Source organism: Stomoxys calcitrans, chromosome 2 (genome assembly GCF_963082655.1).
Source record: "Stomoxys calcitrans chromosome 2, idStoCalc2.1, whole genome shotgun sequence".
NCBI classification, from domain to species: Eukaryota; Metazoa; Arthropoda; class Insecta; order Diptera; family Muscidae; genus Stomoxys; species Stomoxys calcitrans.
Window position 1 is genome coordinate 231,526,989 of NC_081553.1, and position 15,149 is coordinate 231,542,137.

Genomic DNA, 15,149 nt, shown 5'->3' on the forward strand with positions numbered 1-15,149 from the left:
ATAAAAACTAAGATTTGCCTTTTCGGTAGGACAAAAGATATGGCAATAAGATGGACCATGTAGTTGTAATTGGTAGCCCTCCAATGAGGTGAGGTTTCGCCCATTGTGCTAGGGTGTGGAAGCCTAGATAAGAGAATAAGAAAAACAGAAACTAGGTGGGCACGTGAGTAGGCGTGTCACGCCTGAGTCACTTGTTTCGTGAGCGAGATTCAAATCCAATCATGTGATCGCCCGTGAGCGTGATTGAATTAAAATTATTCGTGTGTGAACTTGAATCACGACTCACAACGCTAATCACGAATCACGAGAAAATTACGAACCACGAGATATCATGGCCGCCATCGTACTGGCCATGGTATGCGGAACTGGTGATCGAAATGCACACTGAGAATAAGCGGAATATCGATAACAAGTCTATATGGTATGGTATGCCCTGAAGAATAAGACAAGAATTCTAAATTCCACCATGCACTTCGACCTCACTATCCTTAAATTTAAGTTTTTCAGAGCTTAATGTGGTAAATATGTTCATTAAGTGTGCCCACATCCAAAATACTATGTTATATTCTGCAAAGGACCCAAGAAAAACAAATCACCATTTCATGTCTTACTTTGGTAATGCTCATTAGTCAAAATAAGGAAGTACCTCATCGCCCCATTAGTACAGAATTTCAAGACCAAAGACTGCTATCGCCACTCAAAAAATCACACTTCACAAGATTTTGATACCATCTCTGGAGAGAGGACGAGTGGGAGTTAGGTTCCCAGGAATAGAATATCACTGGATTAGACCCAAAGATCTCAACGGTAATCCCAAAAAAAGTCATCTGCCTTATCATGAAGACAAACAAATGTCAATACTAGGATTCGCGCTTCCTAAACCCAACGATCTCAATATCGGGTAGTTTATAGGCTCGAAATGGGAATTCAATTCTAAGATGGTCCATAGGCTTTAGAAAAGCGTTGGCAGGATGATTCTGACTTAGGCATCGGTAGTTTGATAGACTGCAACATAAGAATAAAACAAAAAGTCCAATGGATGTATTGTCTTGGCATAAGTGAGGTTATGAGAAACACGGAACTAAGGCGTTAGAAAAATTGTAGAAGTTTAAATCAACACTAGCGACTAAAAAATTTTGATTGATAGAGGATTGATTAAAGGTTGAAGTTGGCCACTAGAGCGGGCTAAATATCGATGGCACTATCGATATTTAATTTTTTCACTGAATATCGATTGATATTTTTCCGATGGATACTATCGCAAAAGTTAAATTTTTTGCAAAACTAAACAAAAATAAGCAATGCGACACTGAATGTATCCTTTAAGATACATTGCGCCTATAGAGGGCGCAATTTTCATCCGATTAGACCAACATTTTTTACAATGACTTCCAACTGACTTTATTAGCGTTGGTTTTTTTTTTCTTGGTCTGTGCATTGATATTGCTTCTATATAAATCGATCGGCTGATTTTACTTCTCATTTTCGTTTGAAATATAGGTGATGGGAAATCAACCATATTATAATTAAAACTATCAAAAATATCGATTTTTGAGATTATCGATAGTTTGCCAGTTCTATTGGTCACACCATATTCGGATAATCACAGTAATAATAGAACAGAGTTTGCGGAACGGATAGCTTTGATGACGGTTGAGATGGAATGTGATGAAAAACTGCCATTTTCCTAAACCTATTTTCGAACTTATCGAAAGATGAGCTTTTTTAGAAACCGGTTTGAGGTTTTTAAAAAACCGGTTAAACGGTTTTTTTTTTCATCTTCGTTTCCTTGTCTTTTGTTGATTTGCTTTTTTGTTTGAAGAATTTTTTTAGATTTTTTTTAGACAAAATTTCGAAAGTGAAAAGTTTCAAAAGAACAAATTTTATTTAAATTTTCTATTGCGACAAAGATTTAATAAATTTTGTTTTTAAACAATAAACACTACTACGTCTTTCCCCCTCCGACCCTTTACTTTCCTAATTACCAACGCAATGTGCTGCATATATAGGGGACATCCCCTGCGTGTTGGTTACGTGAAAAAAAAAAACGTTGGCGCATAAAATGGAAATGGATTTTTGAGGTATTTTCGACGACAACCTGATTACTGATAAGCCGAAGGACATGGTATGGATTGACCCTGCGCCCTCTTCTTCAACAAAAACTGAACCTATTTGGATCAGAAGCACAGTTTTTGAAACGGAAATCTTTACAAATAGAGATGTATAACCTAACAAAATATGCTCCTTCAGGAATGTCATTTAACCAAACATTTCATGGTCTTTCGATGGAAACATCAAATGGAAAGACAAATCTTGAAAAAGGATGTCAAGTTCACTTCATTCGGCTATAGAATCATAGAACCTGTACTAGTCACCTTTGTATGTAAATACCGGAATCAACAATAAGGGGACTGTGAGCTTATATTTTATGTTATTTGGATAAACCATAATCCAGTAACAGATTGCGGAAGGGAAGCAAACTGGGTATCAGAGTTTTGCAATCCCTAAGGGTCACATATTATTCTGAAGGAGCATCCCTTCAAAATGCTGAAACGTTGGAGCACTATTTGCCAGACAATAAGAAGAGTTAAAGAGTCATAGAATGGAAACCAAATGAGCATTGTGTAGAGATAGAGGTAGGACAATTCAACGTAAACAATTTATAATACATTGTGATACTACAGTAGCGACCGACTCGAACCCACCACTTGAGAACTCAGCTACCAGGGCTCTTAAAAGAATTATGTCTTGTTTGTCGATGTCGCAGTCAAATCTCGAATTCAAACAAAAAAAAGTATTTCGATATATAGATCCGTCAACGTCAAAAGAGCTACAAACTCATCGAAAACGAATACAAAAACCTTCTAGATGGACGAATGTGGAACAGAGTGACTGTCATCCTCTCGCTTTTCATTAAGGATCACTCAACTTTTGGATGAAAAGGTTGTTCATTTAAACTCCCAACAAGTCTAAATATATTTTAGATGTAAGTCCATGGAACATGGGGTGGATAATTTCAAGTCCTAGTTTAAAAGTAATCTTCATGGAGTACCAACTAATTATTATTATATACTCTTACTTGATGTTTTCCTGAACACAAGAACACACAACAAATTCGCACAACTTAAATTATAATTTATTAGCCTTACATATGAAATGAAACAGAACAAATCAACATTGTGTGATTTTTTTCACAATTTTTTAAACAAAGTTTCCCCAATAACCATCAAACATCAGAATTTATGAATAACACTATTCCTTGTCGTACATCAACTGCCAAATGCTAAACCAACAAAACAAAAATCAAAAACACACAAAAACATTTGGGATATTTGGAGCCCATTTGCCGGTTTGCCGAAGACGGACAAGACATTTTGACCCCTTGAATGGTGATGAAGATGAATAAGGTAATAATGTTTGAGGCATTTAACAAGCGTTAACCATGAAATCATATTTTTCTCTCAAATTGAAAGATTTTTCTCTTGTCCGACACACACGTCCAACTCAAACATTCTGGCTTGCGGTAGACTGAAGGTCTTCACAAAATATCTGATGGACACACATTAAGAACAACACCAAAAGCAAATGATGATCCATTCCGGAATATATGGCATGGTGTAGTGTTATGCCTTGTGGTATCCCCCCAAAATTTCCCAATGTCCCAAAACAAACAAACAAACCATTTTGGTAAATAAAAAGAATGCCAAAAAAAAGCAGAAGTCTCTTTTCCAAATGTTTCAGATTTATTATTTTCGAATTCTGTTCGAGTTTCTGGGCTACTTCTCATTCATTGTCATTGTTGTTTTAGCTGTGCTCCATGTTCTTCTTATTGTCCTTGTTGAGGCTGTGCCAGAGGTTGATGTTGTGTCGTTTTGGGCCAAGTGAAAACATAACAAATGAATAATTTTTTCAACCAACAACACGACACAAATCATATTTTGTATATTTTTTTTTTTGTTTTTGTATGTTTCTACCCTCCTGCTCATATTTTATTATTATTATTTGACCACATTCGTATTAAACATAAATCACAAACATATGTTGGATTCTGAAGAGCTATCCCAACAAGCTGGCAATTGGATTATTAGAAGGGGTCACAACATAATGTTCATATTTGCTAATGAACAAATGATGGCCAATTTTTAATGAGATTGGACGGGATGTTATTGTGATACGATTTGGCTAATATCTTGCAGGTTAAGTTTCCGAATTCGATCAAAAAACTCAAATAGTTACAGTATAGAATAGGTAAGATTGAAAAGAGTTTGCGGAGATCGTCCTATTTTGGAATATTGTTCCGTTCTGTGGTCTCCAAGTTATTGTCACATTGATAGAGTGGAGTCTGTTCAGAAGAATTTCTTCTTGTTTGCACTAAGGGTCTAAGGATAGAATGGTTTTGTGGATCTACCTCGACATGTGAATCGACTTCAATTAATTGACTTACCAACACTTGTAAAAAGGCGTTGCATGTTGGATATCTTGTTCATTGTTAGATAGTAAACGGTGTAATTGATTCTTATTGCTTGATTGGACATTTGCATTTAAATGTACCATCCGTCCTATGAGATATCATGTTCCACTTAGACTACCCTTTGTAAGACACAACTATTGGGTTGCCCAAAAAGTAATTGTGGATTTTTTTAAAAGAAAGTAAATGCATTTTTAATAAAACTTGGAATTAGAACTTTATTCAAATATACTTTTTTTACACTTTTTTTCTAAAGCAAGCTAAAAGTAACAGCTGATAACTGACAGAAGAAACAATGCAATTACAGAGTCACAAACTGTGAAAAAATTTGTCAACGCCGACTATATGAAAAATCCGCAATTACTTTTTGGGCAACCCAATATGAAGCATATGCTCCATTTTTATGCAAAGTAAAAGACTTTAATACTGTATACCACTTTTTTTGGATGTCGATTTGATTTTTTTTATTTTTTTTCATTTTGACATTTCGTTTGCAACACATCCAAATATCTATTTACGACCCTACAAAGTATATATATTCTTGATCAGCGTAAAAATCTAAGACGATCTAGCCATATCTGTCCGTCTGTCTGTTGAAATCACGCTACAGACTTTAAAAATAGAGATATTGAGCAATAATTTTGTACAGATTCTTTTTTTATCCATAAGCAGGTTAAGTTCGAAGATGGGCTTTATCGGGCTATATCTTGATATAGCCCCCATATAGACCTATCCGCCGATTTAGGGTCTTAGGCCCTTAAAAGCCACATTTATTATCCGATTTTGCTGAAATTTGGGGCAGTGAGTTGTGTTAGGACCTTCGATATCCTTCTTCGATTTGACCCAGATCGGTTCAGATTTGGATATAGCTGCCATATAGAGCGATCTCTCTATTTGAGGATCCGGGCCCATAAAAGGCGCATTTATTTTCCGATTTAGCCAATTTAGTTAAGATAGGCCACTCGACATCTTCCAAATTTGGATATAGCTGCCATATAGACCGATCTCTCGATTTAAGGTCTTGGGCCCATAAAAGGCGCATTTATTGTCCGATGTCGCCAAAATTTGGGACAGTGAGTTGTGTTAGGTCTCTCGACATCTTAATAAAGTATGGCCTAGATTGGTCTAGATTAAGATATAACAGCCATATAGACCGATCTCTCGATTTAAGGTCTTGGGCCCATAAAAGGCGCATTTCACCGAAATTTAGGACAGTGAGTTGTGTTAGACTTTTACACATCCGTGTCGTATATGGTTCAGATCGTTCTATATTTGGATATGGCTCCCAATAAAGACCAATATTTTGTTCTATAAAAGTGAACAATGGCTTGTACTTATTAGACCACTTAATATCCGTGTCGAATTTGGTCCAAATCGGACCATATTTTGATAAAGCTGATATGGGGGCATAAATTATGCATTTTTCACAAGATTATGACGAAAGATGGTTTACATATATACTTGAGGTGGTGGGTATCCAAAGTTCGGCCCGGCCGAACTTAACGCCATTTTGCTTATATGGTTGCAATTTTGCAAGGGAATTTTAGTCTATACACCCAACACACCATTTATCGTCCGATGAACTTTAGTATGTAGTTCGGTCCCTTGTATTATAGGTCGATTATGGATTGCAATCCAACTTCAGTTGCGTTTCCAACTGGCAATTTGTTATAGAAATTTCCAGAGTATGCAATCTTTTACAATTTACTTACTAGCTAAACGTTGTAAACACTTATTTGAATTAAATGGACAACAAATTTCCAACTTTTACTAATTTTTATTTCTTGGTGTTATTTATCAACTGTAGTTGAGCTGTCATCCAAAATATCCATCCATAATTAATACTCATTCAATTCATAAATGAAAATTTATTGTTTCTCTAAATGCGGAAGAGAGTCGAGCTTATTTGATCAAGGGAATGAACATCACAAGAAATTAAGAATTTTTTTAATTGATTACTACAAGTAAATTGTTAGACAACAGATTGATTTGATCACATATTTTGTTTTATTGGATTTCTTTACATTTTCAATTGTAAAATATGTACCCACTTTAATATGCATACATGCATCTGACAAATGTACATCTTTTAAACCAAAAAAAAAAAAAACACATTAAAAATAAAATGCAGAACATAAGTTATCCCCATATACTCAAAGATACATATAACACACATATCTAAAAGAAATCAAAGGATTGAGAAGCATTCCATATTTTTTATAACTTTGGATTATTAAACCAAATACCTTTAATATCTCAAATCGTGGGAACCTTTGTTTTTGCATTATGTTATCAACTTTGTTTTCTTTAAAGAATCCTGTAGTTGGATAAGTATATACATATATTTGTCATTAGAAAGTTATTTCCTAGCAAGTTGGCCTTAACTTGAAAAAGAGCAAAAACAATATAAAGTAATTACCAGAAGAGTGAAATTGATAATTGCGTGGTTTAGTTTTATACTCAAATTTATTCTGCCACATACGTTACAATAACGAATACGAAACTCATTACAGGCTCAGAAAGGCAGATGCTATGCTTCAATATCTATACTAACCCGCAGAATAAACATTTATTTGTATTTATAATTTAAACTTCTAAGTCTCATGGGTGTATTTTGACTTCAAATGTTCTCCGCATTGTTGACATAGACAATTTGCCAATACCTTTCTGTTGAATGCAGTGCATATTTCAAAAAATTAAGATTATGCAGTAGCACAGGCGCTTAGCCCCAAATGTTTTTTTTTTTTTGTAATTTTCGTTATTATTAGGATTCTTATTTATTAGATTCATTATCGTCTTCTTTAATTTATGCCCCACATTGTTATTATTGGATTACATGTCCGTTTGGTGGGAATTGAAGGAGGGGCGGGCGCTAGAAACTTGACTTTATATAGGCATTTCAGGTGCTTATCATATTTAATATTTCGAGCTTTTACATATTGACCGAAGAAATATTTACCCTACTGTCATATGCCCTTCATTCAACTATCATATTGCCATTATTGGGCTATATGTCAACTTAAGTATGTTTGAATGTTATGTTCGTGCTCTACTCCTAAAACCCTATCATTGAGACCCAGATTTTGCTAAATCGGTAAAATGCTTTCGAGCAGGTTTGGAAGCCCTTGAGATTATTGCCGATCTAAGACGATCTAGCCATGTCCGTCCCACTGTCCGCCTGTCTGTTGATATCACGCTAGTCTTTAAAAATAGAGATATTGAGCTGAAACTTTGCACAGATTTTAGTTTGTTCATAAGCAGATTAAGTTTGAACATGGGCTATATCGGACCATAACTTAATATAGCCCCCATATCGACCGATCCGCCAATTTAGGGTCTTAGTCCCATAAAAGCCACATTTATTATCCGATTTTGCTAAAATTTAGGACAGTGAGTTGCGATAGGAGGCCACCGTAGCGCAGAGGTTAGCATGTCCACCTATGACGCTGAACGCCTGGGTTCGAACCCTGGCGGGAACATCAGAAAAAATTTTCAGCGGTGGGTTTCCCCTCCCAATGCTGGCGACATTTGTGAGGTACTATGCCATGTAAAACTTTTCTCCAAAGAGGTGTCGCACTGCGGCTCGCCGTTCGGACTCGGCTATAAAAAGGAGGCCCCTTATCATTGAACTTAAACTTGAATCGCACTGCACTCATTGATATGTGAAAAGTTTGCCCCTGTTCCTTAGTGGAATGTTTATGGACAAAATTTGCAAATTTTTGAGTTGCGATAGGCCAGCAGACATCCTTCTTCAATTTGGCATAGATCGGTCCAGATTTGGATATAGCTGCCATATTGTCCGATCTCTCGATTTAAGGTGTTGCGCCCATAAAAGGCGCATTTATTGTCCGATTTTGCCACAAGTTGGGATATTGAGTTTTGTAAGGCCCTTTGGCAGCGTTTTGCAATTTGGCCCAGATCGGTCCAGATTTGAATATAGCTGCCATATAGACCGTTATCTCGATTTAAAGTCTTGGTCTCATAAAAGAATCACCCATAATCCGATTTCACTGGAATTTGACACAGTGACTTATGTAATGCTTTTCGACATCCGTGTCGTTTATGGTTCAAATCGGTTTATTTTTAGATATAGCTGCTAAAGAGACCAATATTTTGTTATACACAATTGAACAATGCCTTGTGCTTATAAGTATTTGGTCCAAATCGGAACATATTTCGATATAGCTGCTATGGGGCACAAGGTATGCATTTTTCGCCGAATTTTGAGGAAAGGTGGTTTACATATATACCCGAAGGGGTGGGTATCCAAGTTCGGCCCGGCCAAACTTAACGCCTTTTTACTTTTTTTTTTTAGCCATCATGATGGTAACTTGTTATATGGAAATGAAACCAACATAAATAAACTCCAAAGTACAAACCAGTGACACCTGCAATTGACATTGAAGGGTGATGTAAGTCAAAGTGAAAACAAAGGCCCAATAAAGCTTTTGTAACGAAGCAAATGTTGTACAACCATTTCAACATAAAAGGTCATGATATTAGCATTACGAACTGACAAGAAGAACACTATTTTTACATCATATTCTAATTTTACTTAACATTTAAAAAAAAAGAAGAGTATCAATTACTGCAAATGCTGGTGAAGAATGCATTGTTCAAATCATGACACTTAATGTAGGAATGGAAGTAAAGCTTTTGCGGGGTAGGACTTTTCCACGAGATATAAGGGTTGATTTAAAACAATTACATTTAATATACCCGCATCTGTTTAAGCAAAAAAGAAACACCACAATACAAGAAATTACAGATTCCATATTTTAAAATTAGATAACATAATTTCAATTAGCAACTCAGGAAATATGTTAAATAAAATTAGTCATCAGTTTAAGTCATCTGTTTCGATCCCTTAATTTATTTCTCCAAAATCTTTCCATAATTAAATTGTCATTAGCTTTCAATGGTAACCCTCATGGGTAGTTACCTTAATTTTCCATATTTTTGTATCACAAATGAAAGGGTCTTCATATTCCACATGACTTCAAAGTCCTTTTGCAACTCAACAACATATCGAGTGGCATATGACATTTGAAATAAGAGGGTCCTTGCTGGTGTCTGTCGCCAGGATATAAGGAAATCAACAACGAAACAAGAAACTCAACTCAAAATGGTTAACGCCCATTCACTTATCAAAAAGTATGTCAAGAACAGATTTTCTGTATCATTACATCTCTTTTTTGACTTGGAGACACTGGGCAACAAAGGGGCAGCAATAGCAGCAGCGGCAGCACCACAATGCCAAGAACGAAAAATGGTGGTGGTTATTTTTAATAATGATGTTCATCAAGAAAAAATCATTTATATATGGTCCTTGCATTGTTGTTGCCTTTTCCCTCATCCATTTGGGTGTTTGGGGTGATGGCGTTGGCAAAGCGAATGTCTGTGCTACAAAATTGGGCAAAACATTACATTTCATTTAAGTATTCAAGAAACTTTATTCGTTATCCATGGTTGCTGCTGAAAAAGTGTGAGAACCAAAAATATGTGGTGAAACTTTGAAGGTAACCTTAGCATTGTTTGGTTTTGTTTTGTTCATGAAGAAAATAAATTTGGGAGGGGATTTGCCAAAGGGAGAACAATTAAACGGTTGTAATCTTAAACCAAATATTATGTCTAATCCTTAAGGTTTGCTCAAAAGGGATTCTTGGAACTTAGATGGACATCAATCGTTTATTGTCGGTTTGATTTTGTTGACTTCTTAGAAAGACCAGGAGATATAAGCTGGAAGATTTGGATTATTGAGCTCAGAATCTTATATACCCTACAAAAAAATACAAACATGCAAAAAGGCACCTCACCTCACCTCGGGTATATACGTAAACCCCCTTTCGTCAAAATCTGGTGAAAATTGGATACACGGACATTGTGTGGTGTAATAAATATAAGTCACTGGTGAATTTTGTATTTCAAATTTCAACAAAATCGGGTAATAAATAAAGCTTTTATGGGCTTCAGACTCTAAATCGCCATATCGGTCCATACGACAGCTATATCGAAATACAGTCCGATCTTTACCATATTTAGATCAAATGGCGGGTAGCCTAAAACTACTTACTGTTTCAAATTTCAGCAAAATTTCGGAAAAACAATAAAGCTTTTATGGGCCTCATACTCTTTATCAGGAGATTGGTCTGTATGGCAGCTATCTTTTTATATACATACATATATAGAAATCCATTTGTGTTTGTTTGTCGGTTTGTTTGTTTGTTCCGTATAGACTCAAAAACGGCTAAACTGATTACCTTGAAATTTTCACAGATTGTGTAGGTTGGTTTGGAAGGAAACATAGGCTAAATGATTTTTTGATGTTGGAAGGGGGGGCGGACCCTTTTACCTCCTAAAGATACGTCAAAATGGGTTATTTGACCCATTGATGACAATATGGGACTCAAATGAAAGGTATTTGAGAGTAGAAAACGAATTTGATATCCAATTTTGGAGCCAAGTGTTTTGGGGTACGCCCTAAAGCACCCCTTAAACTGAACTTCATTTCCGTTGATATCTATTTTCAGTGCAAAGTGCTGTTTAAATGACCATGCATGGCATTGCACCTCGCAAATGTCGCCAACATCAAGAGAGCATAAACACCGCTTTGTCCGATGTTCTCGCCAGGATTCAAACGCGTTCAGCGTCATAGGCTACAATGGCACGAATTCCATATCCGCATTCAGGGCGAAGTGTCCCCACCCTAAAAAGATATTAGAGAGTTAAAGAAGGTACAGCGGAGCGGGCCCGGTTCGGCTAGTATTTAAATATAGTCCGATCCAAACACCATTTGGGACTGATGTAGGGAGACCTAAAACTACCCACGGTTTCAAATTTCAGCGAAATCGACTAAAAAATAAAGCTTTTATGGGTTCCCGACCCTTTATCGGCAGATCGGTCTATATATAGCAGCTATATCTAAAATAGTTCGACCTCAACCATATTAAGCTCTGATATCGGGAGGCTCAAACCAACTCACTGTTTCAAATTTCAGCGAAATCGGGTAATAAATAAAGCTTTTATAGACTTGAGACTCTTTATAGGCAGATCGGTCTGCATGGCAGCCATATATAAATATAGTCCGATCTGAACCATATTTGGATCCTATGTTGGGAGGCGTAAAACTACTAACTGTTTCAAATTTCAGCGAAATCGGTTAAAAAATAAAGCTTTTATGGGCTTCAGACCCTTAATCGGCAGATCGGTCTATTTGGCAGCTATATATAGATATAGTCCGATTTAATCCATATTTAGGTCACATGTCTGGAAGCTTTAACCTATTCACTGTTTAAAATTTCAGCGAAATCGGATAAAAATTAGACTAATGGGCATTAGACTCTTTATCGGCAGATCGCTATATAGCCGTCCGATTTGGCCCGTTCAAGAACTTAACCAGCGGGCATCAAAAAGACGTATCTGTGCCAAATTTCAGCTCAATATCGCAATTTTTTAAGCCTGTAGAGTGATTACAACAGACGGACGGACGGACGGACAGACACACGGGCATCGTTAAATCGTCTTAGAATTTTATGACGATCCGAAATATCTATACTTTGTAGGGTCGGGAATTGATATCCGATGGTTGCAAACGGAATGACTAAATGAAAATACCCCCTATCCTACGGTGGTAGGTATAAAAAATGGTTGCTTCTTTGGGTGATTCCTTTTTATAGGTACCCTTGAAGGTCATAAATGGATACAAGCAATTGTTGGGAGCGATGTCAGATTACGGAACCAATCGGACACTACATAGAGAGCAAATTGGAAGTCATAGCAAAACATAAAATGTAAAATCTTTGCCAAATGGGATAAGATACCGAGCGCTTTAGAAATCACATCCGAAGATCGGTTTATATAGGAGCTATATGAAGTCTACTACAACATAATTTGCTTATGAAAAAACGTTTTAGCGCCATATCTGTATCTTTGAAGATTAGCCTCATTATTGACTGGCAAACGAAATATCTATCGCTAACATGAATAACATGCATTTCTAGAGTCCCGATGGCATAAACCTCAATTATACGTTCCATTGGAATATGTGTCTATTGTTGGGAATCCGTTTTATGCTAAGCATTGCAATAGGATCGAAAATGCCCAAGCAAGGTGCTCCTAGCTCTGTTAATTTTTCTCTTCCTGAGTCATCATATATTGAAAAATGCAGGCTTCTGTCACTTAAAACCCCTGAGAATATACGTATTAAACTTTCCCAAAAATTTCTTTTCAAAATTGCTAATGGTTTAGTTAATTATCCGGAATTATCCGGAACTCTTTTATCGTTCAATATGCCATCTTGTGCATTACGTCGTTCCAACTTTTGCATTACGTCGTTCCAACCTTTGCATAGATAAACCAATTCCATTAATGAACCAATTACCAGGGCTTTAAAATAGTTTAATGGGATAAATTGCTAAGAATTGGATTTTTCAACTACTATTGTTCAATTTTCGAATATATTAGATATTTATTACTTTTAATTGTAGTTATTTATTTTAAGATCTAATCAGTAAGGAATTTTGATATTCCATAGACTTAATAAATGAAATAAAATGAAACATTTGACCGACATTGCATTCCCAATTACTTAACCTTAAGAATCCATATGTGATAAATTATCGAATTTCTGCTACCACCACTATTGCGCCACACACCCCAGAGATCATTGAACCGTTCATTACACAAAAACATCAGACCACCATATCGCAATACATCTTTCACAAGATAAATCTGAGTTTTTAAAAAATTTTTTAATTAAAAGCCATGTAATGTGTTTTTTTCTTTCTTTGGTTTTCAAAAAAGAATCGCCGACACAGAACAATAAGACAATCACATCGAAATGAAATTTACAACAATCACTTAAATGACCGAAATGAATACAAAACGAAACATTCATTTTTTAAATTTCGCCCTGAATGAGTTTTGTAAAGTGTTACACACGCTCCATCATGTGAATATGAGCCCACATCATGGTATTTTTTTTAGAGCAAAATAACAATATTGATTTCTTTAATATTGTTAATTAATTTTGCACAAAGTGTTTTTTTTTGTACTATAAACATGTTGAAAATAGGGATGCCAATATGGAAATATGGGAAATTGGGGAGAACTATTGTGGCATGGCCACCCACGGCCAGTGTTGCCACTCAAGATAAATATTTTCTCGAATTTACAAAATTAAGAGCAAGGATCTACTGGTACTCTTGTACCAGTTGTAGTCAATATCAGAACTTATGCAATTTTTTTTCTGAAATTTTAAACCAAGAAACGCCGTTAACATTATTAGACCTCCGACGTCCACGCCGAGTACGTGAGAAATATATTCCAGATCGGGTCATTAAAGGCTTATAATAATTATATCTGATGATTTTCATTGAAACTTCAAGCTCGAGGTCAAAGTGGTACATTGATTTAAAAAAAATGGTTTAATTCTGCATACACTGAAACGAAAGGAAGTGAAACTATTTTGAGTTATCCCCAACTTTATCAGTAATGTGCTTGGAATTTATACTCGTACGCTGGAAGAACCCACCAAAATTTAAGGTCAGCCTACCAACCTACCAAAAGAAAAAACCTACCAATTTTGTAGGAACCTATCCGAAACGGCAACACTGCTCACGACGTCATTTCGTAGAAGATATAGCATCATTATCTGTCTCCCTGATTGAACCCGTTTGTTATAGAACAGTTCGGAGAGGTTCTTTCCTATTTTGACTGAAAAATGTATCTCAGCTAGCATCATCTTGTTAAGTAGTATCAACTCCGCAGAATTACTACATACCGAATAAAGCCGAACAAAACCATTTCTACTGCTGACAGCGCAGACAAGATGATGCATATCCCTATTCAGCGTTCCCCATCTAAATTCCTCGTAGTTCAGCTAGTAATCCACAAGCTCCTGCTGCTTGTTGTTTTTCAACCAAGTTACTGCTGCGCTGACCTCATTCTAACATATTCTATGTCTTCAGTGTCGGGAAAATGTTGTCTTCATATTCGTATTCTATATTTGTTACAAGATACAGGAGGATGTGCCTGTACTCAAGCCATTGTTTAGGCCTTTACCTCCTTTAGCCTTAACCCATGATCGGTAGAGCTGGCAAAATAACGATGGCACTAGCGATATTTAATTTTTTGACTGAATATCGATTGATATTTTTCCGATGGATACTATCGCAAAAGTTTTTTTTTTTAAAGTTTTTCACAAGTATTGCGCCTATTGCTCAATTTTCATTCGATTAGGCTAACATTTTGTACAATGATTTCTCTCATGACTTCCAAATTGCTTTATTTACATTGGTTTTATTTGGTCTGTGCTTTGATATTGCTTCTATATAAATCGATCTCCTGATTTTTACTTCTCATTTTCATTTGAAATATAGGTGATGGAAAATTAACGATAGTATCGATACTATCGATATTTATTATTAAAACTATCGAAAATATCGAATGTCGCAATTATCGATAGTCTGCCTTTTCATCTTCGCTATAGAAAGAAGGCTCCTGGAAGCATTGAGCGTAAAACTTGAATCGGACAGCACTCTTTAATATGCGAGAATGTCTCTGTTCTCTAATGAAATGCTCATGGGTAAATTTTCATTTTGAATTATAAAGGCCTCCTTTTTAAAGCCAAGTCAAAACCCGTTGAAGGCTAGCATACTAAAGTATACCGTATGTTGGTTCC

The 15,149-nt window shown here is 36.0% G+C and overlaps 1 protein-coding gene and 1 long non-coding RNA gene across 3 annotated transcripts in view; one reads left to right on the forward strand and one right to left on the reverse strand.

Moving 5' to 3' along the window:
* LOC106094352 (DNA polymerase zeta subunit 2) overlaps nt 1–15,149 on the reverse strand; it is a 142,886-nt gene that overhangs the window by 61,892 nt on the left and 65,845 nt on the right. The gene's annotated exons all lie outside the window — the stretch shown is intronic.
* LOC106094450 (uncharacterized) lies at nt 1,867–3,733 on the forward strand. Its single transcript, XR_009397292.1, has 2 exons — nt 1,867–3,407; nt 3,474–3,733. It is a non-coding gene; the product is annotated as an uncharacterized LOC106094450 (long non-coding RNA).